This window comes from Vulpes vulpes, chromosome 2 (assembly GCF_048418805.1).
Source record: "Vulpes vulpes isolate BD-2025 chromosome 2, VulVul3, whole genome shotgun sequence".
NCBI lineage: Eukaryota > Metazoa > Chordata > Mammalia > Carnivora > Canidae > Vulpes > Vulpes vulpes.
This window is the reverse complement of record NC_132781.1, coordinates 153859787-153883649: the sequence shown is the minus strand read 5'-3', so window position 1 is coordinate 153883649 and position 23863 is coordinate 153859787. Positions and strand designations below refer to the sequence as shown.

Below are 23863 nucleotides of genomic sequence, written 5' to 3'. Positions count from 1 at the left end.
GCAGAGAGCCTGACGTGGGACTCGATCCCGGGTCTCCAGGATCATGCCCTGGGCACTAAACTGCTGCGCCACCAGGGCTGCCCTCATTGTTGCTTTATTTACACACACACACTCTCTCTCTTTCTCTCTCTCTCTCTCTCTCTCCATTATCTATTCCTTTTATTATAGAATATTAACAAAACATTGATTGTTCAGTCTATTCTTCAGTTTAACATCATCATTGCTGATCCTGATACAGTGTGAGTTCTTTCTCTTTCCTACGTAACTGTTTTCTCTGCAGTTTGTAATTGTCCCACCTGTTTGCTGCTTAGTTTGTCACAGTTACCACCCCATGTCCACCTTCTCCCTACTATGTGGATTCCTCTCAGCATGTTCAAGTGCATTAGGTATGGCACTGATTTCTTCCTCTTGAAGAAGTCCCCCCAAGCCTCCAACCTGCTCCATTCTGGAGACTTGACTCTCAGTCCTGCTGTACAGCGGCTCTCTCTCATGCTCTCTGTCTCTCTGTCTCTCTTTCTTTCTCTCTCTCTCTGGGGATCTTTTGGCCTCTCCTGTTTTTATTTTTTAATAGTTAATGTTGACATATAGTCACATGCCATAAGTCACCCATTTTTTTAGGTGAAATCCAGTGAATTTCATTATATTTACAGAGCTGTATAAACAGTACCACAATCTAATTTTACATTTTCAACACCTAAAAAGAAACCTTGTGCCTATTCCCACCCTCAGCTACAGTCCCTATCTCTGTACAGTGGCCTTTTTTGGACATTTCATAAAAATGGAACCATATAATCTTTGGTCTTTTGCATCTTCTTTCACTGAGCATAATGTTTTCAAGGTTCATCTGTGTTGGACCATGCATCACTTTCCATTTATTGCTGAATAATATTTCATGAAGGATATAGTGCATTTTAAATATGCATTAATCAGCTGATGGACATTTGGGTTGTTTCCATCTTTTGGCTGCTATGAATAATGCTGCTGTGAACCTTCATGTACAAATTTTTGTGTCAATGAATGTTTTTATTTATTTGAATGTGTGTGCCTCAGAGTGGAATTGCTGGGTCATTTGAGGCCTCTTTGTTGAACTTTTTGAGAAACTGCCAAATTGTTTTCTAAGGAACCTGCTCTATTTTACATTGCCACCAGCAGTGTATGAGGGTTCTGATTTCTCATCAGAGATGATGACTGACACCTGTTACGGTCTATCATCCTTTTTATAATAGCGATCCTAGTAGGTATGAAGTGGTCTCATAGTGGTTTGGATTTGCATTCCCTTAACACCTAATATTGTTGAGCATCTTTTTGTGTGCTTATTGATCATTTGTATATCTTCTTTGGAGAGATACATATTCAAATCCTTTGCCCACATTTTAATTGAGTAATTTATCTTTTTATTGTTGAGTTGTAAGAGTCCTTTCTATATTCCAGATACCAGTCCTTTTTGGATATAGTTTGCAAATATTTCCTTCCATTTTTTAGGTTGTCTTTCACTTTCTTGGTGGTATATTTTTCTTTTCTTTTTAAGATTTTATTTATTTATTTGAGAGAGAGAGACAGAGTCTGAGATAGCAAGAGAGAGACAGCATGACTGAGGAAGAAAGGAAGAACCAGGCTCAGCAGGGAGCCCAACGAGGGCTCGATCCCAGGACCCTGGGATCATGACCTGAGCCAAAGGCAGATGTTTAACCCACTGAACCACCCAGGTGCTCCTTTGACTTTTGTTTTCAACAAAACTTTTAAATTGATTGTAGTCCAAGTTACCTGTTTTTTCTTTGGACTTTTGAGATGTCATATCTAAGAAACCATTGCTTAACCCAAGGTCACGAACTCCTGTGTTCTTCTAAAAGTGTTTCATATTAGCCCTTATTTTAGAACTGTGATCTATTTTGAGTTGCTTTACATGTATGGTGTGAGGTAGGAGTCCAACTTCATTCTTTTATGTGTGGATATTGTCCCAGCACTACTTTTTGAAAAGACTATTCTTTCTCTATTGAATGGTGTTAGCATCCTTGTCGAAAGGCAGTTGACCATAATGTAAGATTTTATTTCCGGACTATCAGCTCTATTCCATTGATCTCTATACCTGTCCTTATGCCATTATCACACTGTCTTGATTATTACAACTTTGTAGTTTTTAAAACAGGAAATGGGAGTGTTCCAACCTTGTTCTTGTTCAAGATTGTTTGGGCTATTGTTCGGCTTTTCCTTGTAAGAGTGCTTGTACTTCTATATGAGTTTTAACATCTGCTTGTCAACTTCTACAAAAAAAAAAAAAAAAGCCAACTGAGATTTGATAGGAGTTACATTGAATTGATTTGGGGAGTATTGCCATTTGATATTACTAAAGTCTTCTAATTCACAAATCTGGAACATCTTTCCGCTTATTTAGATTTTCTTTAATTTCTTTCAGCAGTGTTTTCCAGATTTTAGTGTATAGGTCTTGAAATTCTTTTTTTTTTTTTTTTTTAAGATTTTATTTATTTATTCATGAGAGACACAGAGAGAGAGAGAGGCAAAGACACAGGCAGAGGGAGAAGCAGGCTCCATGCAGGAAGCCCGACGTGGGACTAGATCCCAGGACTCCAGGACCACTCCCTGGGATGAAGGCAGGCGCCAAACCGCTGAGCCACCCAGGGATCCCCTTGAAATTCTTTTATTAAATGTATACCTAATATCTTATTCTTTTTGGTACCATTGTAAGTGGAATCATTTTCTTAATTTTCATTGCTATTTTATAAAAATACATTTGATTTTTGTATATTGATATATTTTACAGCATTGCTTACCTAGTTTATTCCTTTGCTTACTGCTTTGGAGAAATGCTCTCCATCTCTAAATCAGAAATGATCTCTCTGATAGATGTACCCCCCAGGCACAGGCTGGGACCATAGATCACAGGCAACCGATTTAATCTGCTTATTTAATTATTTAGGATTTTAAAATTGCTTAGGATTTTTTAAAAAAGATTTGTTTATTTATTTATTTGGGAGGAGCAGAGGGAGATGGAGAGACAGTCCCAAGCACTCCTTGATGAGTGCAGAGCCTAATACAGGGCTTGATCTCGCCACCCCAAGACCTCCACCTGAGCCAAAACCAAGAGTTAACTGCCTGCACCACCCAGGTGCCCCAGTTCCTTAGGATTTCTTACATGTAAGATTAGTCCTCTGCACACAGATAGTTTTACTTATTCCTTTCCAATGTGGATGCCTTTTGTTTCTCTCCCTTGCCTAACTGCCCTGTCTAGAATTTTCACTACAATGTTAAGTAGTCTTTGTTCTTGATCCTGGAGATGGGGGGCTTTCACCCTTTCACTGCTAAGTATGTTGTTATCTGTGAGTCCTTCTTGTTTTGAAGACCCCAACTTTCTGGATCCCTTGTCTTTATCTTTCTTGGTTTACACCATCCGGTAGTTTCCTGGACAAGAGTGCATTGGGGAGAATTGAGAGGGTAAAATATTTGAAACTTTTTTTTAAATTTATTTATGATAGTCACACATAGAGAGAGAGAGAGAGGCAGAGACACAGGCAGAAGGAGAAGCAGGCTCCATGCACTGGGAGCCCGACGTGGGACTCGATCCCGGGTCTCCAGGATCGCGCCCTGGGCCAAAGGCAGGCACCAAACCGCTGCACCACCCAGGGATCCCAAAATATTTGAAACTTTTAAAATTAGAAAATGACTCCATTCTCTACTCTCGTGCTTAATTGCTAAGGGGCTAAGTAAAGAATTGCAAAATGAAAGTCATTTTCACTCAGAATTTTGAAATGGGTTCCTTGTTTCTGGCTCCTAGCACTCCTGATGAGAAGTCTAATGTCATTCTGACACCTGATCATGTTTTGAAATTTCATGATGACATGTCTTGGTGTGAATCTCTTTTTAGCCATTATGCTGGGAAATCAGTGGACCTTCTCAATATGCAAACCATATCCTTTGGTTCTGGGACGTTTTCTTGAACTATTTCTTTGATTATTTTCTTCTCTCCATTTTCTCCATTTCTGAAACTCCTGTAATTTTGATGTTAGGCTTCCTGAGTTGGTCCTCTAAACTTATTTTTCTTCTATTTTCTGTCTTTTTCCCCCTTTCACCACTTAAAAAACTTTTTTTAGTTCTACTCTGGGAAATTTCCTCAAGTTTATATTCCAGCTCTTCTATTGGCTTTTTAGTTCTATTGTCAAACTGTGTATTAATTCCAAGAATTCTGTCTTATTTTATGAATGTTCTACTTTGAATATACCTGTCTTATCTCATGGATGCAACCTGTCTCTCTGAGGATATTATTCTGTGTAGTTTCCTTCCTCCTGCAGAGCCTCTGTGTCCCCTAAATTTACTTTTCCTGTTTGCTTATATATGTATGTACATCTAGCTCACATATTAGTTTTTCCACAAATGTTTGGGGATCCCTTGTTGTGTGCTCATGTTAAGTGTGGGGAGGAAAACAAGATGGTTGAAGCTCCAGTGTGGTGACTGGGCTTTATTGGCCGATGACTCATTATAGGGTGATCTGACAGGGGACCTCTTGATATAGGTTCTTGCTTTCTAGAGCTAGTCAGACTCTGCAGAGGGGTGTTTCTATTCACCTACCTAGAGGGTGGACTCCTGGTTCTAGCTTGTTGAGAGTCATGTGGGTAAGAGGGCTAAGGAACAGTGGGATAGTCCAGAAACCTTCACCTAACCTCATGCTCTCAGGAAGGGGCTCTGTGCCTCTTCCAGGTATCACACAGTCCAGAGGACCTCTGTCCTACTCCCTCTCATGATTCAAGCTCTAGTTTTGCTGGAGTGAGAAGGGGATATGTTCTTGGCTATGGGGAGGCTAGGGGTCTTACTGCCTTTAAGCTGACTTTAAACAAATCCTCCTGTTATTTCACTTCTAGAGATGCCTGATGTCACCAATTCCAGAGCCATTGGGGTTGTTGATATAGACCTGGTGCTTGTTTGCTTTCAGCATCATGGCTTAGCTTCGGCTTTCTTGGCTTTGCTGTCAGTGTTATGTATGCATCTCTCTCCTTTCCAGCTGCCAAAACTTTGTTGCTGTTGTCTTTTTCTCTCTTTGCTTTGTCCTTGTGGATTGATACCTTAAAACATTCTCACACTGTTGTTTTAGTGGAGTTTCATAGGAGAAATAGAGGTTAATGCATTTACCTAGCCCATTGTCTTTAACCACAATCTCTTGCACTGCTAATTGTGTGGTCCGCTGAGCCTCAGCATCATCAACTGTATCAGTTATGTATTGCCACGGTGATGCTGCCTAACAAACTTGGACAGACCTCACTGGCATGCAACAAAAAGTGTTTATTTAGCATGAGGGTTCTCAGAGTTCAGCTGCTTCTGGCTGAGCCAGCTCAGTGACTGCATCTTAATGGGCTCACCCTCGTGTCTGGGGGCAGCTGAGTGTGGTCTAGGAGAACTTTGACTGGGACAACTAGGCAACTCAGCTCTGTTCCATTTGTCTTCCATTTTCAGCAGGATACTCCAGGAATGGTCTCATGGCAATGGCCAAGGGGCAAGAAAGCAAGAGAAAACACGCAAGTACTTCTTCAAGCCTCTTTTGCTGTCATTGGTTAAAGCTAGTTGCATAGCTGAGGCCAGAGTAAAAGGACAGGGTCAGACACTCAGAGAGGCAAAGGGTGCCAACACAACATGGAATGAGGAACTGGGGCCATTGATGAAGCCTCTCTGCCATAGTTGTCTAAGCCTGGCTCTGGAGCAGAGTGCCCCTACTCTTGAGTTTTCTACTAAACCCAGAGTACGTTACCTAAACTGGGAACCTGGGGTCCTGCCACCCTGATCTGTATTCAGTTGACAGAGTCATTCCTTTGCTTACTACTTGGGAGATAGGCTCTCCATCTCTAAAACAATCAGAAATTATCTCTCCGATAGAGAGATGTACTCCCCAGGCATAGGCTGGGGCTGTAGATCACAGGCAACCGATTTAATCTGCTTAATTATTTGATTCAATCAGAAGTTGGCTTAATTATTTTCTTGCTTCTCACCTCTTTTTAATCCATTCTAGAAACTGATTATGTCTTTAACACCAACCCAGAGATAAGTGTTTCAATTGGGAAATGTAATTAGCCAAGGAAAATGAACATAGGCACTGCCTTTTGTCAAAGTACCATTAAAGCCTAACTCTGGTCAATACCAATGTGGTGTGAAGACAGCACAGTTTGCACCTCTTGTGACCAGAGAGGGGAAGCCCACAGGAGGTAAGGAATTAGTCATCTTGGCATCTCAGTAAAAGAGGCTCATTCATTCATTCATTCATTTGGCATTTCTAGGCCAGTCCTGGGCTGCTGCTAGAGATGCACAGGTGAGCTAGTGCTGTCCCTTGCCCCAAAATAGTCTACAGGGAAGGATCTACACATAATTGTGATGTGCAAAGTGTAGGGAGCACAAAGGAGCTCCTGATTCTACCTCTGGAGCTTCATAGAGCCAGTAACATTGAGCTGGGCCGAAAACATTGAGGGAGCACAAAGGAGCTCCTGATTCTACCTCTGGAGCTTCATAGAGCCAGTAACATTGAGCTGGACTTCCTGGGCAGGAAGGACTAAAACGGCATTGTAGGTGGAAGGCACAGCATATGCAAGGGTATGGCAGTGTAAGAGCTCAGGAGGACATGCAGAGGCAACTAGAGCAAGGTCACCAAGGGCCTCGTAGGCTGTGCTAAGGCCTCCGAGAGCACAGGTGTGTGGGGTGTCCTTGGGTCATTTCACTTTTCAGTTCCTCTCTCCCTGCTAGGAGTACTAGGATTCTCCTAAAGTGTTTGTTTTAATAGAAAATTTAAAATACATGACTTTTGAGGGAGACTGAATAATCTGAAACCTGAGGGATGGATTCAGGGCAATTGAGAACCACAGATGTGCATTACCTAGAACTTAAGATAGGAGAGCAGGGGAAAGGAAGGAATTCTCGGGCAGAAGGTCCAGCCTGGGCAAAGGCTTGGTGGTATGGCACATTGAATTGTATGACTGCAGCATGAAATGGAAACGTGGGTAATGAGCAACCCAGGTAGGCAGGACCAGGTCCACCAAGGGCCATTTATTTATTTATTTATTATTTATTTTCAGAAAAACACCTAGTTTTATTTCTTTTTTTTTTCTATTTTTTAAATTTAAATTCAGTTTGCCAATATATAGTAGAATATACCCAGTGCTCATCACATCACGTGCCCTCCTTAATGCCTGTCATCCAGTTACCCTGTCCCCTCCCCTCCTCCCCTTTTGCAACCCTTGTTTCCCAGAGTTAGGAGTCTTTCATAGTTTGTCTTCCTCTCTAATTTTTCCCCAGTTAGAGGCCAGCTGCTTGGCCAAACACCTACAATGGGAAGACTGCAGACATGGGGGCCTTCCTAATGCTGCTTGGGCTGTAACTGTTGCTTCAGGGCCCCTCCTAATAAGTCTTCACTTTTTCAAAAGCTCTAAGTGTTCAGATCAGTGGTCACTGGTTTCCTTGGCTCTCTGCCTGAGATCAAAGCATGTCTGGAATGTGGTAAGGTGGAGAGGTTACCTGGAGAAAGGGAGGGAGGACCCTCTGCTACCAGGGCCAAGAAGAGGCTGAGTCACCACACCTGCACCTACCTGGTTCCTCTTTACCTTAACCCTCAGCTGTCCTTACAGAAGAGAATTCAGCTGAGGAGGACCGCGAGCTAACAGAAGTTCCCAGGCTGCACCTCACTCTGGGGCACCCACCTGCTATCTACCACCCTGTCTGCTCCGTACGCACTTGTGTGTGTAACAGAATGGGTACAATTCTCTATCCTGCTCTGTCACTTGATAGGACCTCACAGCCTCTTTCCCTGCCTTCCCCAGGTGGAACCCTTCTCCCTGGGGAAACAACTAGTGTAGGGTAAGAGCGCTGACACTGTGGTTCCAGCTGATGTGCTGTGTGACCTTGGACAAGTTGCTCAACCTCGCTAAGCCTCAACCTTGTCATCTGGCACTGGAGAGAACATAACCTCCTCAGCCGTGGAGCTGAATAAAATGTTCGGTTTGGCACTCAGCATGCAGGACACAACAAACAGGTGGCTGTGGCTATGGCGGGGGCTGCAAGACCCAGCTCACATTGCTGCCCAGTGGACTGAGTAGCCTTGCATGCCAGTTGTTAATCTCCATGGGCCTGTTTCCTCCTCAGGGAAATCAGGGCGATGGCACCCCGTGGGGTGGAAGGATCAAGCAGGTGCATTGCTGTGTGTGAAGAGTTTGAAAATGAATGCTTTTGTCCCTGTCATCTCTTCTCTGTCTCTCCGTGGAGCCTAGTCCAGGGCATGGAGGGGTTTTACTCTGTTAGGTGATTTGAGAGTTCCTCGGAGCCCCCAGCCAGAGCCAGCAAATGGGCCTCGGTGAGAACACAGGAGGTGGAGATGGTCTGGTCTGCACCCACCTACCCTAGAAACAGGCAGCAGGGCCCCTGCCTCAGGCTGTGCAAGAGGAGGCCCCCTCAGCCAAAGGACATGCAATAACCAGGGTCCTGCTAAAGTTGGGGATGGCCAGATCCAGCTCATCATATCACATATTACTCAGGCCTTTCTCCTGTCATCTGTGGGTCTCAGCATCAGTCTGGGCTGGGAGTACGGGACTGCTTAGGAGGAGCGGGATAGACAGGGAGCCTTAGCTACCGATGCGGGCTTCTATCCGGAGCCTTGGGTCCCAGCCAGACTGGCTGGCAGAACTTTCAGCCACACAGGGTTCTCAGATCTTCAAAGGCAGCAAGCATGTGTCCTGAGCACAGAGCCTGGCAGGAAGACACCAGAGCAGGAGACTGTGGGGGCTGTGTGGAGACATGACAGGGTTTTGATAACAGTGTCTACCTGACATGTCTGAAAAATCAGGCGTGCATCTTCTTGGCAGGGCATGCAATTTCCTGCTAATGAGTTGTGAGAGGCTGGAACAAGTCATCAGAAGGCTGGGCTGACTTCTTCCCAGGGGGGCTGCCAGGAGATGGAAGCCAGGCTCCAGCCCTCTCCCCTGGGGCGCTCGGCTATTTGGGGATCATCTCTGGTGCAGGACAGAACTAAAACCTAGTGGACCTTGACCCCTTCCCTAGAGCTTCCCCAAACTCCTGGCTACATTTCTTCTGCTTCAGCAGGGTCTGTGCAAAGTCCCCTCGCCTTCAGGCTCTTGGAGAGACAGAAGCCAATAACACCAGCAATGAGGGGCACCTCTGTAGTACTTCCCTACTTGCAAAGCAGCACTCACATTTTTTTGTCCTGTTGGACCTTCATAATAATCTACATGGGAGAAACTGAGGCTCAGAGAAGCAAAATAACGTGTCCAAGATCATTCCATTTAGTGCATATATTTATTTAAGGTAATGCTAGCTGCTGTAATAAATAAACACAGAGAGCTCAATGGATTGAGGCAAGAGGCATTTATTTCTTGCTCATGTAAAGTCAAATTGATGGAAAGAGGAAGGGGCTCTGTTCCTCAGGATCACATGGGGACCCAGGGTGATGGAGGCTCATCACCTTCAGGTTGTTACTCCCAAGGTTACCTTGGCCACGGAGCATCCCACAGGTGAAGGAGGCAGCCTCAGAGTGGTGTATGTAATTTTTGCCCACATTCCATTGGCCAGAACTTGGTCATACAGCCCCACCTAAATGCAGAAGGGTGGGACATACAATTTCCTACTAAGCAGCAGTTTCCCCATGGTAGCTCTGCACCAGTGAAGGGGAGTGTGATCTTTGCTGGGTCTAGGACACAGTGTTTTCCTGGAACAGAGGTTGGGGACACTGGATCAGAGTTTGATGGGAGAGTGGTCACATAGAGGTCAGCAAGAGCCCAACATGGACCAAGACTGGAAGAAGACTCAGGATGTCCCTGACCCTGCAAGGAGCCTGGACTGCACTGTCCCAGCCTTTTCCACCGCCTCCCCATGGCCCTTCAGTTAGCTTCGAATCCACACAGCTGCCAAGGGCCTGCCCTGCTGACACACCTCTGTGGCTCCCCACAGCCCTCTCGAGAGTCCAAGCCCTTTGGTCTGGCATTCACAGGCCGCCACAGGAAGGCTCCACGTTAGCTTACAGCGTTTCCCTCTCCACGCCCCCCCCCCACCATGCTGTGCTCCCCCCGACCAGCCTCTTACTATGGGGCCTTTTCACATCCTCTGCCCTCTGCCTGAGTGTCTTTCCTCCAGTTTTTCACCCTGCAGACTTCTACTCATCCTTCCTGATCCAAATCAAAGGTTGTCTAGGAGGCCCCATTCAGCAGAGTGAGCTAGCTGCTTAGCCAGCTTTCACTAACGGTTTACTGTGTGCCAGGCACTGTATAAAAGGCTTTATAGGAATTAACTCGTTCACAGCCTGCCAAGCCCCTGAGACGGGCATCCCATTGTAGGGACGAGGAGTCTCCGAGAGAGACAGGAACTTGAGTGAGGTCACGCAGCCAGTAAGTGGCAGGCAGATTCCAAAGCCAGGTACATGTGCTCACAGCTGACACAACCACTGGCTAAACTCCTGCCTTTTATTAGCACCTGTCACAATATACCATCATTGTTCATTTACTTAATAGTTGGCCATGAATCCGCTGTCTTTCTGAGAAGGCGGCTGCAGACATCCTGCTGGCGCAAGTCATGGCCGATCCATTCTGGAATCTTCCTCACCACCATGTCGAAGTCTGGGTGGCGATTTTCTCTCAAATAAATCCCTCGCCCTCCACTGAGAAGCAGAACCAGAAATTCCTCAAGTTATTGTCTGTCATAATCCCCTCCCTGCTTGCCTGTCAGTTTTTGAAAGTTAACCTGAAACCATTTGAAAATGATCTGAGAGACATAGACCAGCCTTCTCTTTGCATGATTAAGTACGATGGCTTTTTAATGATTTGAGCTGTGCCTTCTGCGGTTTGACAAAAATGGATTACCATATATTTCTGAAAACCATGCCGCTGAAATCAGATTTTTTCCATTTTCTCGGTCATTCTCACAAACCTTTGCTGAAAATGACAAATACTCCAGGCTTTAATTGTTCAGTCGCACAAGGGTGGCACCTCCCGAGTTCCCAGAACTGCTCTCTTCGAGGAAAGCCTTGAAAGGCTCCTGGGATTTGATCTTTAGGAAATTGAACTATGTGTTTTCTCTGAAGCAGGGAGAGCTGTCTTCTGGGCTTGGCGTATTTGCTGCATTTGCGAATTGCTTTGGCCCCAAGATCCAAAACAGAGGCAGTTTTTACGCAGGGCTGTCACACCAGGCATGCAGAGTAGGTGGGTGTGGGCAGACGGGGTGAGGGGCCTCTCCCTACTCAGCCGTGCACAGACCTTCCCCCTCCTCCTCCCCCTTTCTGCCAGGCTCTATGCCTTATCCAAGTTGCCCACACCTTCAAACCAGGGTATTATCAGTCCCTTTTGACAGATGTAGACTCACGGCCCAGAGAGGTTAAGTGACTTGGTTACGGCCACAGAGCTGGTAATATAGGAGCCAAGCCTCAAACATTTTGACGGGAAACCTGTGCTTTTTCCATTATCGCTACTGCCTCTAAAAACACCAAATTCCATCAAATGAAGGGTGACTCACAGGCACCCCCTACAGCCCATTTATATTTAAAGAAAAAAAAAAAACCTCTCCCTGTATACCCACTAATGCCCGTCTCTCTAGTGATGTGTGTTATCTGACATTATCCCCATTTCACAGATGAGGATGTTGAGGCTCACGTGGGTGAAGTAGCTAACCAGAGGTCACACAGCTAGGAATAGCCAAGGTAAGATTTGACTCTATACCTGCCTTACTCCAAAATAATTTTCTCACCCATCCTTTGTAGGAAATAAAAATCTGTGCCCCTCACCTCATTAGGTGGTAACATTAGATAAGTCTGGCAGGGGGAAGCCTGCATTACTTTTTGTGTAAAATGTGTACAGTATCTTTTCAGTTAAGGAGAGGGGGTGGTGTGGCTTCTGTTAGATTCTAGAAGGAGCCTATGGAACGAAGAAAGGGAAGGTGCCTGGTCAATAAAGTGGGGCGAGTCGGTCCCCTCCTCTTCCTTGGATGCTGGGAGTGAATCAGGTGGGCCCATCAAAGGCTCCAGAGGGAGAGGGTCACCTGGTCAGGCCTCTGGTCATGCTCACTCTGGCTCCTTCTCAGTTCTCCAGGTTAACTCAGTCCATATTTACACAGAACATCCTGAGTGCCCAGCATTATACTGGACTCTTTGATGACTCCTATGGTGAATATGGTCAGGATCTCTGCCTTCCGGGGCTTCGGCCTGTCAGAGAGACAGACACAGACAATCACAGATCCTCCTGTGAGTCAGCCTGGGGTAGCTGATTAGTGGTGAGACCCATAATGGGGCAGGGAGAAAGCGTCATCCCTAGAGGGACCTGAGAAGGCTTCATGGAGGAAAGGGTGCCAGGCTGATCTGTGTCAGGGCAGGGCTCCTGCAGGGAGAGGCACCCAGCTCTTCACACACAAAAAAATGGGCAGTGCCTAGCACCTCTGGGGCATCGCTCCAGCCCACAGGTGAGGAGGGGGACTGGGAGTCTTAACAGTAATGAGCACCTTCCTGGGATCCTCTCAGACCTAGCCGGGTTGGCACAGCAATGCAGCACAGAGTCTCCAAAGCAGACGGCCTGAGTTGAACCCTGATTCCACCCTTCATCATCCTCTGGAAATTCTCATGACAACTCGAAACGTTGGTTTCCCCATCTGTGGAAGGGGGACATGAACTCTTCCTTCCTTGTAGGGTGGTCAGAGGCTTGAAAGAGGTGCTGCCTGCGGGTGCTCAGCAGCAGGGTGTCCACCTCTATACGGGCTGATAGCTGTTACTTTGTCTCTGCTGGGACCCATGTGGGCAGCTGTGACTCCAGCATTTTACACGCACTGTGTGATCACTCACCCTTGGGATGGTTCTGCACAGTAGAGTTATTGTTGCTGCTGTTGTACAGATGAGGAAACTGAGGCAGCCAGTAAGTGTGGCTCCAAGCTCAACCCTTCTTCTAGCCCATTCCCTGCCAGCTCAGCCATCCCAGCAAGTGGAGGATGCCGCCCTGGAGCTTAGCTCCGTACGTACCAGGCTCTCCCAGCACTGCCTCTACCACGTGTCTATTTCTTGGGGTGAATAGGGCCTCTTTGATTTCCTTTCGTTTCCCTTTTCCAAAAATCATCCTTCATCTTGTTATCAGAGCTACGCATCTGCGTCTCTTGGCTCTGGTCCCCAGGATGTGTTTGCCACAATCAATGCATAGCTCTGTGTGGCCACAATATATATCCAAGATGGCATTGTGACCCTGCGCTTCTGGGCCTGGGAGGACAGCTGGGGACTCCCCTGATGGGGCTGACATGAGGCCACTGGCTGACATTGCCCTGCACTCAGGGTTAATTCTTCTTGTTACTGGACTGGTGAACAGCTGCCCCCCAGCTTGGGGGCATTGCCAGCGGCCCTCCGACAGTCTCAGAGCATGGGCCCAGGTGCTCCCTGCCATTCTGCTACCCGCCCACAAGTGACTAGTGGGTGCTCGCTAACCAAGAGGGATCCCCGCTGGGTCGCCCTCCCAGCCACTCTGCACACAGCAGCAGAGGATCAGGTCCCTAAGCCATCCAGGCCTCTTCCTGAGTCCCGGGGTCTGTGTAGCCTGGCCCCACCCCCTCGCTCCCACTACTGCCCTTCTTCCTCACTGCATGTGACCTCTCCTCTGCTCCACAAACACGTCAAGACTCCCCCCACCTGCGGCTCTTCTCTTTGCTGTGCATTCTACCTCTCATGCCCCACCCCCTCTTTTGTCCTGTGCTTCCTTCAGGCCTCAGCTCAAATGCCACCCCTGTTCTGGCCTCAGATCCTGTCCTCTCTTCCTTTATCACAGGCATTACTTTGTAACTGGATGTTGTCTGTGTGACGCCTGGTTGGTGCAATCCTCCCCCACCAGACCTGCAGCTCCCTGAGCATGGGGATCAGGACTGTGTGCTTCCCACTGTGCTTCCCTACCAGGCACATCCTGAGCATTCAGAAATGTGGTTTGGGGTGAATAAATAAATCCTGAGCGAGCACCTTAATTCCTTGAAGCCTTGATCTTCATCTGTAAAGGAGGGACAGTAACAGAGTTGTCACGAGGTTTAAAAAAAGATGTTTATGAAACGTATAGCATGATGCCTGACATGAAGCAAGCGCTTGGCCAGTGCTAGCTGCAGTTATTTCTGTTTACCTCTGATGAGGAAGGGGTTGGTGGTTGGCATTGAGGAGAACTCCACATTGCACAAGCAAACCTTAGTGGAGGGCCAGCCCTTGGCCAAGACCTCAGGGTGTCATGGGATTGGTCTCTGCCCCCCAGTGCCTCACACCACACAGGAGCAGCTTCTGGTGAGGGCCACTGACTATCAGGAAGGCTTCCTAACCTGGGAATGAGGCCATAGGAGGATGGCATCCATTTCTTCAGCAAATTCGGAGGTGCCATGGCTCTGTGGGGCCTGGTCCAGCTTAGATTAACCAGGCTTAAATTCAACCCCAAAGACACTCACTGCCCAGGGTTGGACTTGAGAAAAGGACACAGATGACACAGATTACCATAATGAAAGTGGAAAGAAATTCTTTTAATAAGAGTTCAGAGAAGCAAGACCCCAGGTCCAGATGGGGGGAAATCAGGGATGCCTTCCTGGGGGCAACAGCATTCTCTCTAGAACTTAAAGTAGACATTGGATTCAGAAATGTGTAGAGACATCTGGGGTAAGAGGAGGTGTTCCAAGCAGGGATAACAGCTTGAGTAATGGGCTGGAAGCCTAGAAAGAAGGGACCACAGAGAATCAGTAGTCTAGCTGGAATGTAGAGAATATAAAAAGACTAGTAAGAAATAGGGCTGGAAGGGCACTGGATCACTCGGCCTCTTCCAAAATAATGCTGTGGACAATGGTGGCAGATAACAATGAGCATTTTTTTTTAAAAGATTTTATTTAATTAAATAAATAAGAGAGAGAGAGAGAGAGACAGGAGACACAGGCAGAGGGAGAAGCAGGCTCTGTGCAGGGAGCCTGACACGGGACTCAATCCCGGGTGTCCAGGATCAGGCCCTGGGCTGAAGGCGGCACTAAACCACTGAGCCACCCGGGCTGCCCAAGCATTTATTTCTTATTCATGCGGTTGCAGATAGGCTGGAGTTCATTTTCTCTAGGCTGTGCTCAGCTGGATCCAGTCCGCTCTGCCTGTCTCTCACTGTTCTTGGACTAGCGGCTGTTTGAGATTTGTTCTTCTCACAGTGAAAGGTGGGCGCACAGGAGGGCAAGCCCAACCATGCAGGCTTATTTCAAACCCCCATTCAAGTCATGTCCGCTAATCCATCGGCAAGTTTCATAGGCAAGCCTAAAATCACGGGCACAGTTTAATTCCCCACCCATCATGAAACCAAAGCAAATTACTTGGACACGACCAAGGTTGATGGGCTGGGGATGTTTGCTTCTCCCATGGAGGCAGAGGGTGGGTACTGCGTAATCCTCTTACAGGTAAAAGCCAGGTAGAAGCCAATTTATGGAGGGACTCAGGAGCTGCGCAGGGCTGCAGCTGGACTCTAGTATCTCTAGGGGTGAGCACCAGAAGACTCTGGCTTTTCTTTCCCTGCTCAGTGAGGTAAGAAGTGTGTTGAGAATGCCACAGCCTGCCCTGCTCCATCCTGCCTTCCTGAGGGCTCATGCCTCCTGCCTGGCTGGCACGAAAGCCATGCTATTCTTTCCTCAGGGCCAAAGAGGCCAAGGGATCTTAGCTTTGCCAGCCCCAATATGGCCTCCTCTGCATTGAGCACCTAAGGGATGGTGCGCTGGGTCTATCAAATTCCCTTGTATACATTTGTCTGAATTGGCCACACCTTTCTAAAAAGAAAACCTTATCATCCCATTTTTCTGAGGTCAAGTCAGTTTCCCAAGATCACACAGCTGGGAAGGGACTAAGCTAGGATTAGAACCAAGCCTACAAGATCGCATGGTCTGGAAAGTGGTGCCTGGTTACAGCTCTGCCCTGAGCGGCTCAGCCACTGTGTGACTTTGGAAGTATCATCGTAGCACCCTGGACTCCAATTCCTCCATTGCCTTTTCTTCTCTCAGAGACATTCTGAGTTAAAAAGCAATTCCAAATTTGATCCCCAGCACTGTCTGAGGAAGTTTTAAAATACACATTTCCCAGTCAGACAGCACTTTCAGCTCTGACTTAAAAACAAATACAACCTTAACATTTTTAAAACCTGCCCTGTTTTCCAATGGGGAGTCCTGTCCAGGAGAGCATTTCAGTGAACTGTGTCTGGTCATTGGTCACATTGAGCCTCATTCAGCGGTCGGCCACAGCAAACATTCTCCAGTTAGCTCTGGCAGCAAAGCGTGGCATCTGTTTGCAAAGGCTGGAGGAAGCCATTAGTTCCACCAGGGCTGTGACATTTGCCACCACCCATTTTGTCCCTGCAACAGTGTTTTCCTTGGATAGCTGGCCACTGTGGTGTAGAGTGTGTTTTTTCCAAGGCCAAAGGCCTTGTCAAGTGTTTGGGGATCTCCAGGAAAGTGCTGTCAGCATTTCCACCAGCCATTCATTCATTCACACCTTCTCTGTGCCTGGGCTGCAGATGGATGCCAAGGCCTCTGGGAGAAGTCAGCTCCGGCCACCACCCCTGGGATGCACAGGCACTTGCTATGTGGTGGGACCAGTGTTGCGACCAAGGCACCTGCAGTGGAATGGGGCAGGCTGTCATAGGAGGAACAGTCAGGTCTGCTTGGTGGTTCAGAAATTCTTTTTTATTTTTTTATTTTTTTTATTTTTTTCAGAAATTCTTTTTTTAAAAAAAGATTTTATTCATGAGAGACAGAGAGAGAGAGGCAGAGACATAGGCAGAGGGAGAAGCAGGCTCCCCATGGGAAGCCCAATGTAGGGCTTTATCCTGGGACTCTGGGATCACGCCCTCAACTAAAGGCAGATGCTCAATCACTGAGCCACCCAGGCATCCCGGTGGTTCAGGAATTCTTAAAGCGAAGACAGGAGGCTCAAGCCAAGGCCAGGATAAAAGCGTAGGTGTTCACCAAACCAGTTCGGAAAGGGAAGGTATACCAGGTGTAGGGACCCATGTCAGCAGTCACCCTGGGGAGCTACTAGTGACCTCCTCTGGATAGAGCATCACATGCATGGGGAGCAGCAGAGCGGCTGGAGAGGCTGCCAAGGCCTGGCCCACAGGCACCCAGCACCCCGTGCCCAGTGATCTGAATGTGACTGGGGCAATAGCACGGTCAGATCTGATCATCTTTTATTGAAGCACCTCTAGTAAGAGCATTCTGTTGAGTGCCAGGAATAGTTCCTAAAAAATATCCTTGGTCTCTTAAGAGGCTCTAAGAAACCTTTGCCTGGAAACACACATCCTCTGAACACAACTTCATGTGATCAGGAAATAGCCATCATGGGAAGATTCAAGAAAAATATTACTGGAGGGAAGAAAAAAAAAAAACCTGCCCCAGACCTGAAAGAAATGCAGAGGTCCTATCCCTAAAAGGATTTCATGTGCCCAGAAGATCTCACCATACAAGATGGTGCGGTTTTAACCAATGTGCTTTGGGGTAGTGGGGGCATCACTGCAATCATCCTAGAAACCCCCGTAACGGAACATTCCAGTTGCTACTCCTGCGTAACAAATTACTCCAAAACTCGGTGGCTTAAAACAATTACCTTACTATGCTCACAGATTCAGGGGGTCAGGAACTCAAACAGGGCACAATGAGGGCAGCTTATCCCTTTACCACCATGTCTGCGCCCTCAGCTGGAAAGGCTCGAAGAGTAACTTGATGGCTGGAACCACCTGAAAGCTTTTTAATTCACATGTGTGGGGCTGACGCTGGCTGTTGGCTGGGGGCTCAGAGGGGCTGGCGGTCAGAAACCTTACACGCGGCCTCTCCGCGTATTTTCTCTCTGGCTGCCTGGCCCTTCCTCACTGTATGGTGACTGGCTCCAGGTGCCAGCATTCCAAGGGACAGGAACTGGAAACTGTCGGTGTCTTAAAGTCTGGGCCTAGAAACTAGCGCATCATCCCTTCTGGTTTATTCTGTTGGACAAAGGTGCAACCCGATTGAAGGAGAGGAGCCGTGGGAGGAGTCCCTCTCCTGGGGTGGGACACACTGTGTCAGCCGAGTTTGGGAAGTAAGAGCAGCCACGCTGGTTTCTTTGGAAGCTGAGAAAGAAACACTTGCGTTGTTTCTTTACAGATTAAGAAAGTCTCTGTGGATTATGTCATCAAATTAAATGCAACCGCCTGAGTATGGCTCTGGGGATACTGTGGTAATAGGCTATGTTTTGGGTGATTTTTTTTTTCCTTCTAAATGTTCTTCCTGGAGCTTATGTTGGCCAGCCTGACCCATTTCTCTTTGCTAATGTAACCTTACATAAAAACCTCATCATACGGCAGAGTCAAGAGAGGGGTTACAAACCCAGGCAGCCCCGGGGGAGGAGGTGACAGGAGCTGGGGTCCAGTCTCTTGTAGAAACTGACCCACGCATGACAAATAGCTTCACACAGGACCGTGGTGCACATGCAGTCAGCCACCGTGGCTGATCTGGCCTCAGCCTGGTGACAGGCTCTCCTCTGTCACTGGCATGAGCCCCTGGAACAGACAGCTAACCTGCCTTGAGTGTGGTCACCACAGACACCTGCTTGGTGGACTCAGTCTGTTGAACCCAACACATTTACCTTTTACACTTCTGGGTGCCAGACCGTAGCTAGGCCCTGGGAACTGTGAATGAGCCACAACTCGCTCCAAACCCTCCCCACCCAGGGTAAAGGACCTTTTATTCACAAATGCTGGAAAGTGTTCGAGGCAGGAGAAGACAGCAGTGAACAAAACAGGACTCTCGCCTCCAGAAGCCTGTGCTCCTTTAGGAGAAAACAGTAACAAGGAAATAGGTCCACATATAATGTCTTGAGATAAAGGTCCTGAGGAGGATAAAGAGGTGAGGGAGAAGCAATGGAGGGAGTGATGGAAACTGCTGAGCCTAACACAGAGCAGACTTGGAGGGCTCTAGGAGCAGTACACGATAGGAGTGGGGGGGAGGGGGGGAGACAAAGCTGAGAGGAAGCCAGGGCCAGATCACAGGGTCTCTGAGTCCCATGGGAGCCATGGGAGGCCTTTGAGCAGAGGGGTGGCACGTGAGGACTGGCATTTTCACAGGATCCTTCTGGCTGCCACATTGAGGACAGACAGGTGGAGGTGTGGGTGGGGAGTGCAAGGGTAGAAGCCCAGGAGCCAGTTAGGAGGCTCTTGGAATAAATCCAAGAGAAGAAGGTGGCTGGACCAAGGTGGGAGCACAGAGGTGAGAAGTGGGTGGAGTCTGGACCAGGATTCGCTGTAGGATGGGATGTGGGGAGGAGAAATGCAGAGGCAAGGGCACCACTCTTGGTAGGAGGGCTTGGCATTAACCTCTGTGGTTGAGGAACAGATTTGGGCAAGCAGGTTAAATGTGAACCACCTGTGACCTCCCAGTGGCAATACAAGCAGGGGCTATGGGAGAGGGGAGGCTGGGAGTTGGCATCTGGGAGTCCCGGTAATGAGTCACTGAGGGAATGGAGAGGACAGAGAAGAGGAGAGACCCAACAACAGAGCCTTTCCAGAGAGATCTGGAGAACAGGAGGAAGCCGCAGAGGAGCCTGGGAAGGCTTAGTGGCAGGGGTAGAAGGAAAGGCAAGAGGAAGAGTGGCATCCTGAAGGCCAGTGTCGGCTCAGAGTGCACGCGATGCCCGGGAGAGTGAGGGTGGCCGTCAGAGACAGAACAGCCTGGTGGCTAGTCTGATGCAGACCAGAGCCCTGCTCTTACAGAGGGACGGAGACGTGTAGACTGACAGTCTACACAGTGGTGAGGGAAGAGTGGGGCAGCACTTGTCCTGGAGATGGGGACGCAGAGAATAGGGGCCTACGGCATGGGCCCTGGAGGAGTTGGTGAAGTTTTCTCAGGAGAGGAGGGTCAGGGGAGGGCAGAAAGAACCTCATGTAGACCACAGTGGTGGTGATGAGAGTTGCTTCCTGAGCAGGGTGGCACCAAGCAGGTTTTAGATTGCCCCAGGAGGAGGAGGGAGGGGGTCGCAGTTCCTAGCAGTCCACAGAAGAGTCACAGAAATTGGGGCACCTAAAGAGGCCACAGGGAATGTGAGTGGCCCACTTGGGCTGGGGGCTCTGGCCTTCAGGGCTGTTTGGAAACGAGGTACAGGGAGGCAGTGGGAACCTTTGACCTCAAGGAGCTCACAGTTTGTTGGAAGGTGAGCAAAAGCCCACCATGCAGGCAGGGCAGGAGTGGTAGGTGCATGATTGGGAGCTCCCTCGGCAGGAGGAGGTTGGCTGGGTGCAATCAGGGAAGGCTGCCAGTGAGAGGCAGACCTTTGAGAACCTGTGGGCTTTGAGTATTCCCAGATGCACAGAACAGGTTTTTTGGCAGAGGAGAGCACAGACATAAAGGTATGAATGCAGGAGCGTGCAGCACGTGTCCAGGAAGCATAGCCTGATGGGAGATGAGATTAGCCAGGTCTTTTGGCGTCAGACCCAGAAGCTTCACCCCTTCCCTTGTTGCATGGGTACTTGGAAACCACTGCAGCTTCCTGAGCTGAGGAGGGACACAGTTGGATCTGGTTTTAGGAAGACAGGTTAGGCAAGAGTGTGCAGGGTAAGTTTGAGGGAAAGGGCAGGCGTCCCAGAGGCAGGAAGACCCTTTGAGAGGTGAGGTGCACACCCGGATCAGGGGTGTTGATGGCCTCAGCAGCAGACACAGATGGGACCCAGTGACACTTCGTTAAGTTGGGCCAAAGGTCTCATGCCACACTGCCAGTGTGGGAGGGGCCATTGATGCAAGAGCTCCCTAAGGCCTTGGTGACCCCAGAAGACTTGCGGAGGGGCTGCCCAGGGCCAGTTGGGGGCAAGGAGGGCCACGCTTCTGTGTGTTGGGGTGAGCTAACATGTACCCAGCATTGGCACCAGCTTCTTCCCGTCCACTGCCCCATTTAGCCCTCCCTACAGCCTTATGAAGTAGGCCCTGCTGTCATCCCCACTTTGAAGATGAACATGAGACTCTGAAAGATACGGTGACTTGCCTTGGCGCACAGCTAGTACGTGACGGAACCAGAACTTAAACCCACATCTCCCTGACCTAGGCCAGTGTTTCAAAGTAGGTTACGGGACCCCAGAACTAAGAACAATGAACTGATTTAGCAGGCACTTGCTCTGTGCCAGGCACATACAGGGGTCTTTGTCAGAACGGCCGGGCACGTCTGTGATGCATTTATCCCAGCTCAGGGACCTGCAGTGGCTCCCCAGGACCTAACCCAGTGGTCTTACCTCACTTTACAGATGAGAACTTTTGACGCTTAGAGCAGATACGTTGCTGGCCCAAGCTGGGGTTTGGACCCAGGGCTGTGTTCTGGAACACACCTCACTGTCTCCTGCCCCGCAGGAAGGGCGGGGGCGATCCTTTGTGCACAGCGAGGGTTCAAAGCTGGAGGTGGGAGAGTGAGCCAACCTGGAAGCTGCCTCAGGGCCAAGCTCAGTGGAGCTTCCAAGCTGGCTGCTTGACTTTTTGTCCCCCTTTGGGTCTGTGAGTACAGATCCTGTGCCTGTTCACTGAAGAAGGGTGTGTGTGTGTGTGTGTGTGTGTGTGTGTGTGTGTGTGTCCATCCGTGTGTCCACGTGTCCCCCGCCCCAGGCTGGCTGCAGGTACAGGTAGAGTTCAGTTCAGGATCGGGCCTTCTCTCTCGGTCAGCCTGGCCCCTGGGTAACCTCTGGCCTGAAGTGAAAGGCTTTCCAATAAGTGCCTTGCTGGCCGGCTGCCCAGCTGCGTGGTAGGTGGGGGCCGGGGTGGGGGACCAACCCAGGAGCGATGGAGGAACCCAAGAGCAGGGCGGAACCCTGCCAAGAAATCTCTCAGTGCGGCTTCTCAGCGGTGCCTCGGAGGCATCTGGGAGGAGAGCTGTCGCCAGGAGCCCTGGCTGCCCTCCTGGCCCAGCCTAGGCCCTGGGGCCTCCGGGCTCAGGCTCAGCCCAGGGAAGAAGGGTGCGTGGGGTGAAAACACCAGGCAGCTGAGGGCGGGATTCGGAAATCAGATACTTGGATTCAGAAATCAGATACTCTGGGCCATGTCTCCCCTGGCCTTGGGCTTCTCTTCAAGCCTTCACTGGTCACAGCAGCCTCCTGCCCCTTGCGGGTGGGGCAGGGTTAGCAATCAGATCCGACTGTTTTGACAGGGCATTGAGAGAACTTGGGTTCTTCTCCTCCTTTGGTCTAATCCTGGGCACATCCCAACCCCTCTCTGGGGGTCCTCTATGAAATTTAGGGGCAAGGCAATGGGATCTTAAAAATCCCCTCGGGGACACGTGGGTGGCTCAGTGGTTGAGTGTCTACCTTTGGCTCAGGTCGTGATCCCAGGGTCCTGGGATCAAGTCCTGCATCAGGTTCCCTGTCCCTGCAGGGAGCCTGCTTCTCCCTCTGCCTATGTCTCTGGTTCTCTCTGTGTCTCTCATGAATAAATAAATAAAATCTTTAAAAAAAAATCCCTCCAGGCCCTTAAAACATCAAGTGTGAGGCCTTGTTTATAGGCGTCAGAGCCAAGAAGACAGACACCAGGTGGGCACACGGTGGCCAGGTGTATCTCAGCATCTATGGCACATCAGTGTTTCTGTGCCTCACTACCTGTTTACCTCACAGGAAAGCCTTCCCATTCAGCCTTTGGCCCGCACAGGGGAAGCAGCCAGCATAAACCAGGAAAGATCAACTGTGTTTGGCTTTGAGTGTTTTCCTAACAAATCCTTCAGTGAAGGAGGGGTTGACATTCTGGAAATTCACTTCAACCTCAATACTGGAACCATCCTGGGATGCCTGACTCTGGATTGGGATGTCCCTGCTTCTGGAAGTGGATTCTAAAACCTCCAGCCTTGTGGGACACCTAGGTGGCTCTGTCAGTGAAGCATCTGCCATCAGCTCAGGTCATGATCTCAGGGTCCTGGGATCCAGCCCTGCATCAGGCTCCCTGTTCAGCCTCTGCTTCTCCCTCCATTTGTACATGCATTCTCTTTCTCTCTTTTTCAAATAAATAAATAAAACCTTGAAAAATAAAACCTCCAGCCTTATCCTTCTCCCAGTTTCTCCTGATTTCACTCCTATCATTTTTCCAGGCCATGCCCTTTATCAGACCTTGCCTAGCATAGAGAGGCAAGTTTGAGTTTCGGGAGTCTTTGCCTGCAAAGTCAACACAAGCAGCAGTAAGGAAAGCACTAATTAAGGAGATTAGATGCTAACTCTGAATGAAAGGGGTACCTACAAAGCCCAAGCTTATGCTTCAGACCCTAGAGGGGCTCAGCACTATTAGCGAGCTCCAGAGCTCTGCTGGGGGAAGGTGGAGGCTGTGGTTCTCACTGCTTTTTGAGCCTCTGCAAGGAGGACACTGAAGAAACAATCAGTCCTCTTAAGCTTCATGCTGGTGTCTAAAGGAAATTGCTGCTACCTATAGTTTTAAGGAGTTGATGGAAGGTGGCTACCTCTTCCAGGAAGCTCTCCTGATAGCTCCCAGGCACATCTCTTTCTCCCTCCTTCCCCCCTTCACAGTATTTTGCACTCAGGCCCTGGTTGTGCCACATGGAGAGGCCTTCCTCATCACTCTCCTGCCCAGCCCAGGTTGTGGAAAGCTGTGATATTTTGCACCATTATCTCAGCCCTTATTCCCAGGACAAGAGTCTAAGGCCCTGTGGAGGGCCCGGGTCTCTTAGCTCATGCTTTCTGTACTCACCATCCCAGAGCGGCCACAAAATCTTAGCTTTGTGCCTTTGTTTGGTTTCTTTGCCCAAACTTTTTTTTCTTTTTTTTTTTTTTTTCCAAATAGAAATACATTTCTGGTTATAAAAATAATCCATAAGCTGAAGAAATCAAAAAGCACCTATAATCCCAGCACTTGGAGATAACCATTGAATCAC

General features: G+C 48.7%; 1 protein-coding gene across 1 annotated transcript in view; it reads left to right on the top strand.

Annotated features, from left to right (window-relative positions):
- MAN1C1 (mannosidase alpha class 1C member 1) overlaps window positions 1–23863 on the top strand; it is a 137888-nt gene that overhangs the window by 77737 nt on the left and 36288 nt on the right. The window lies entirely within an intron of this gene.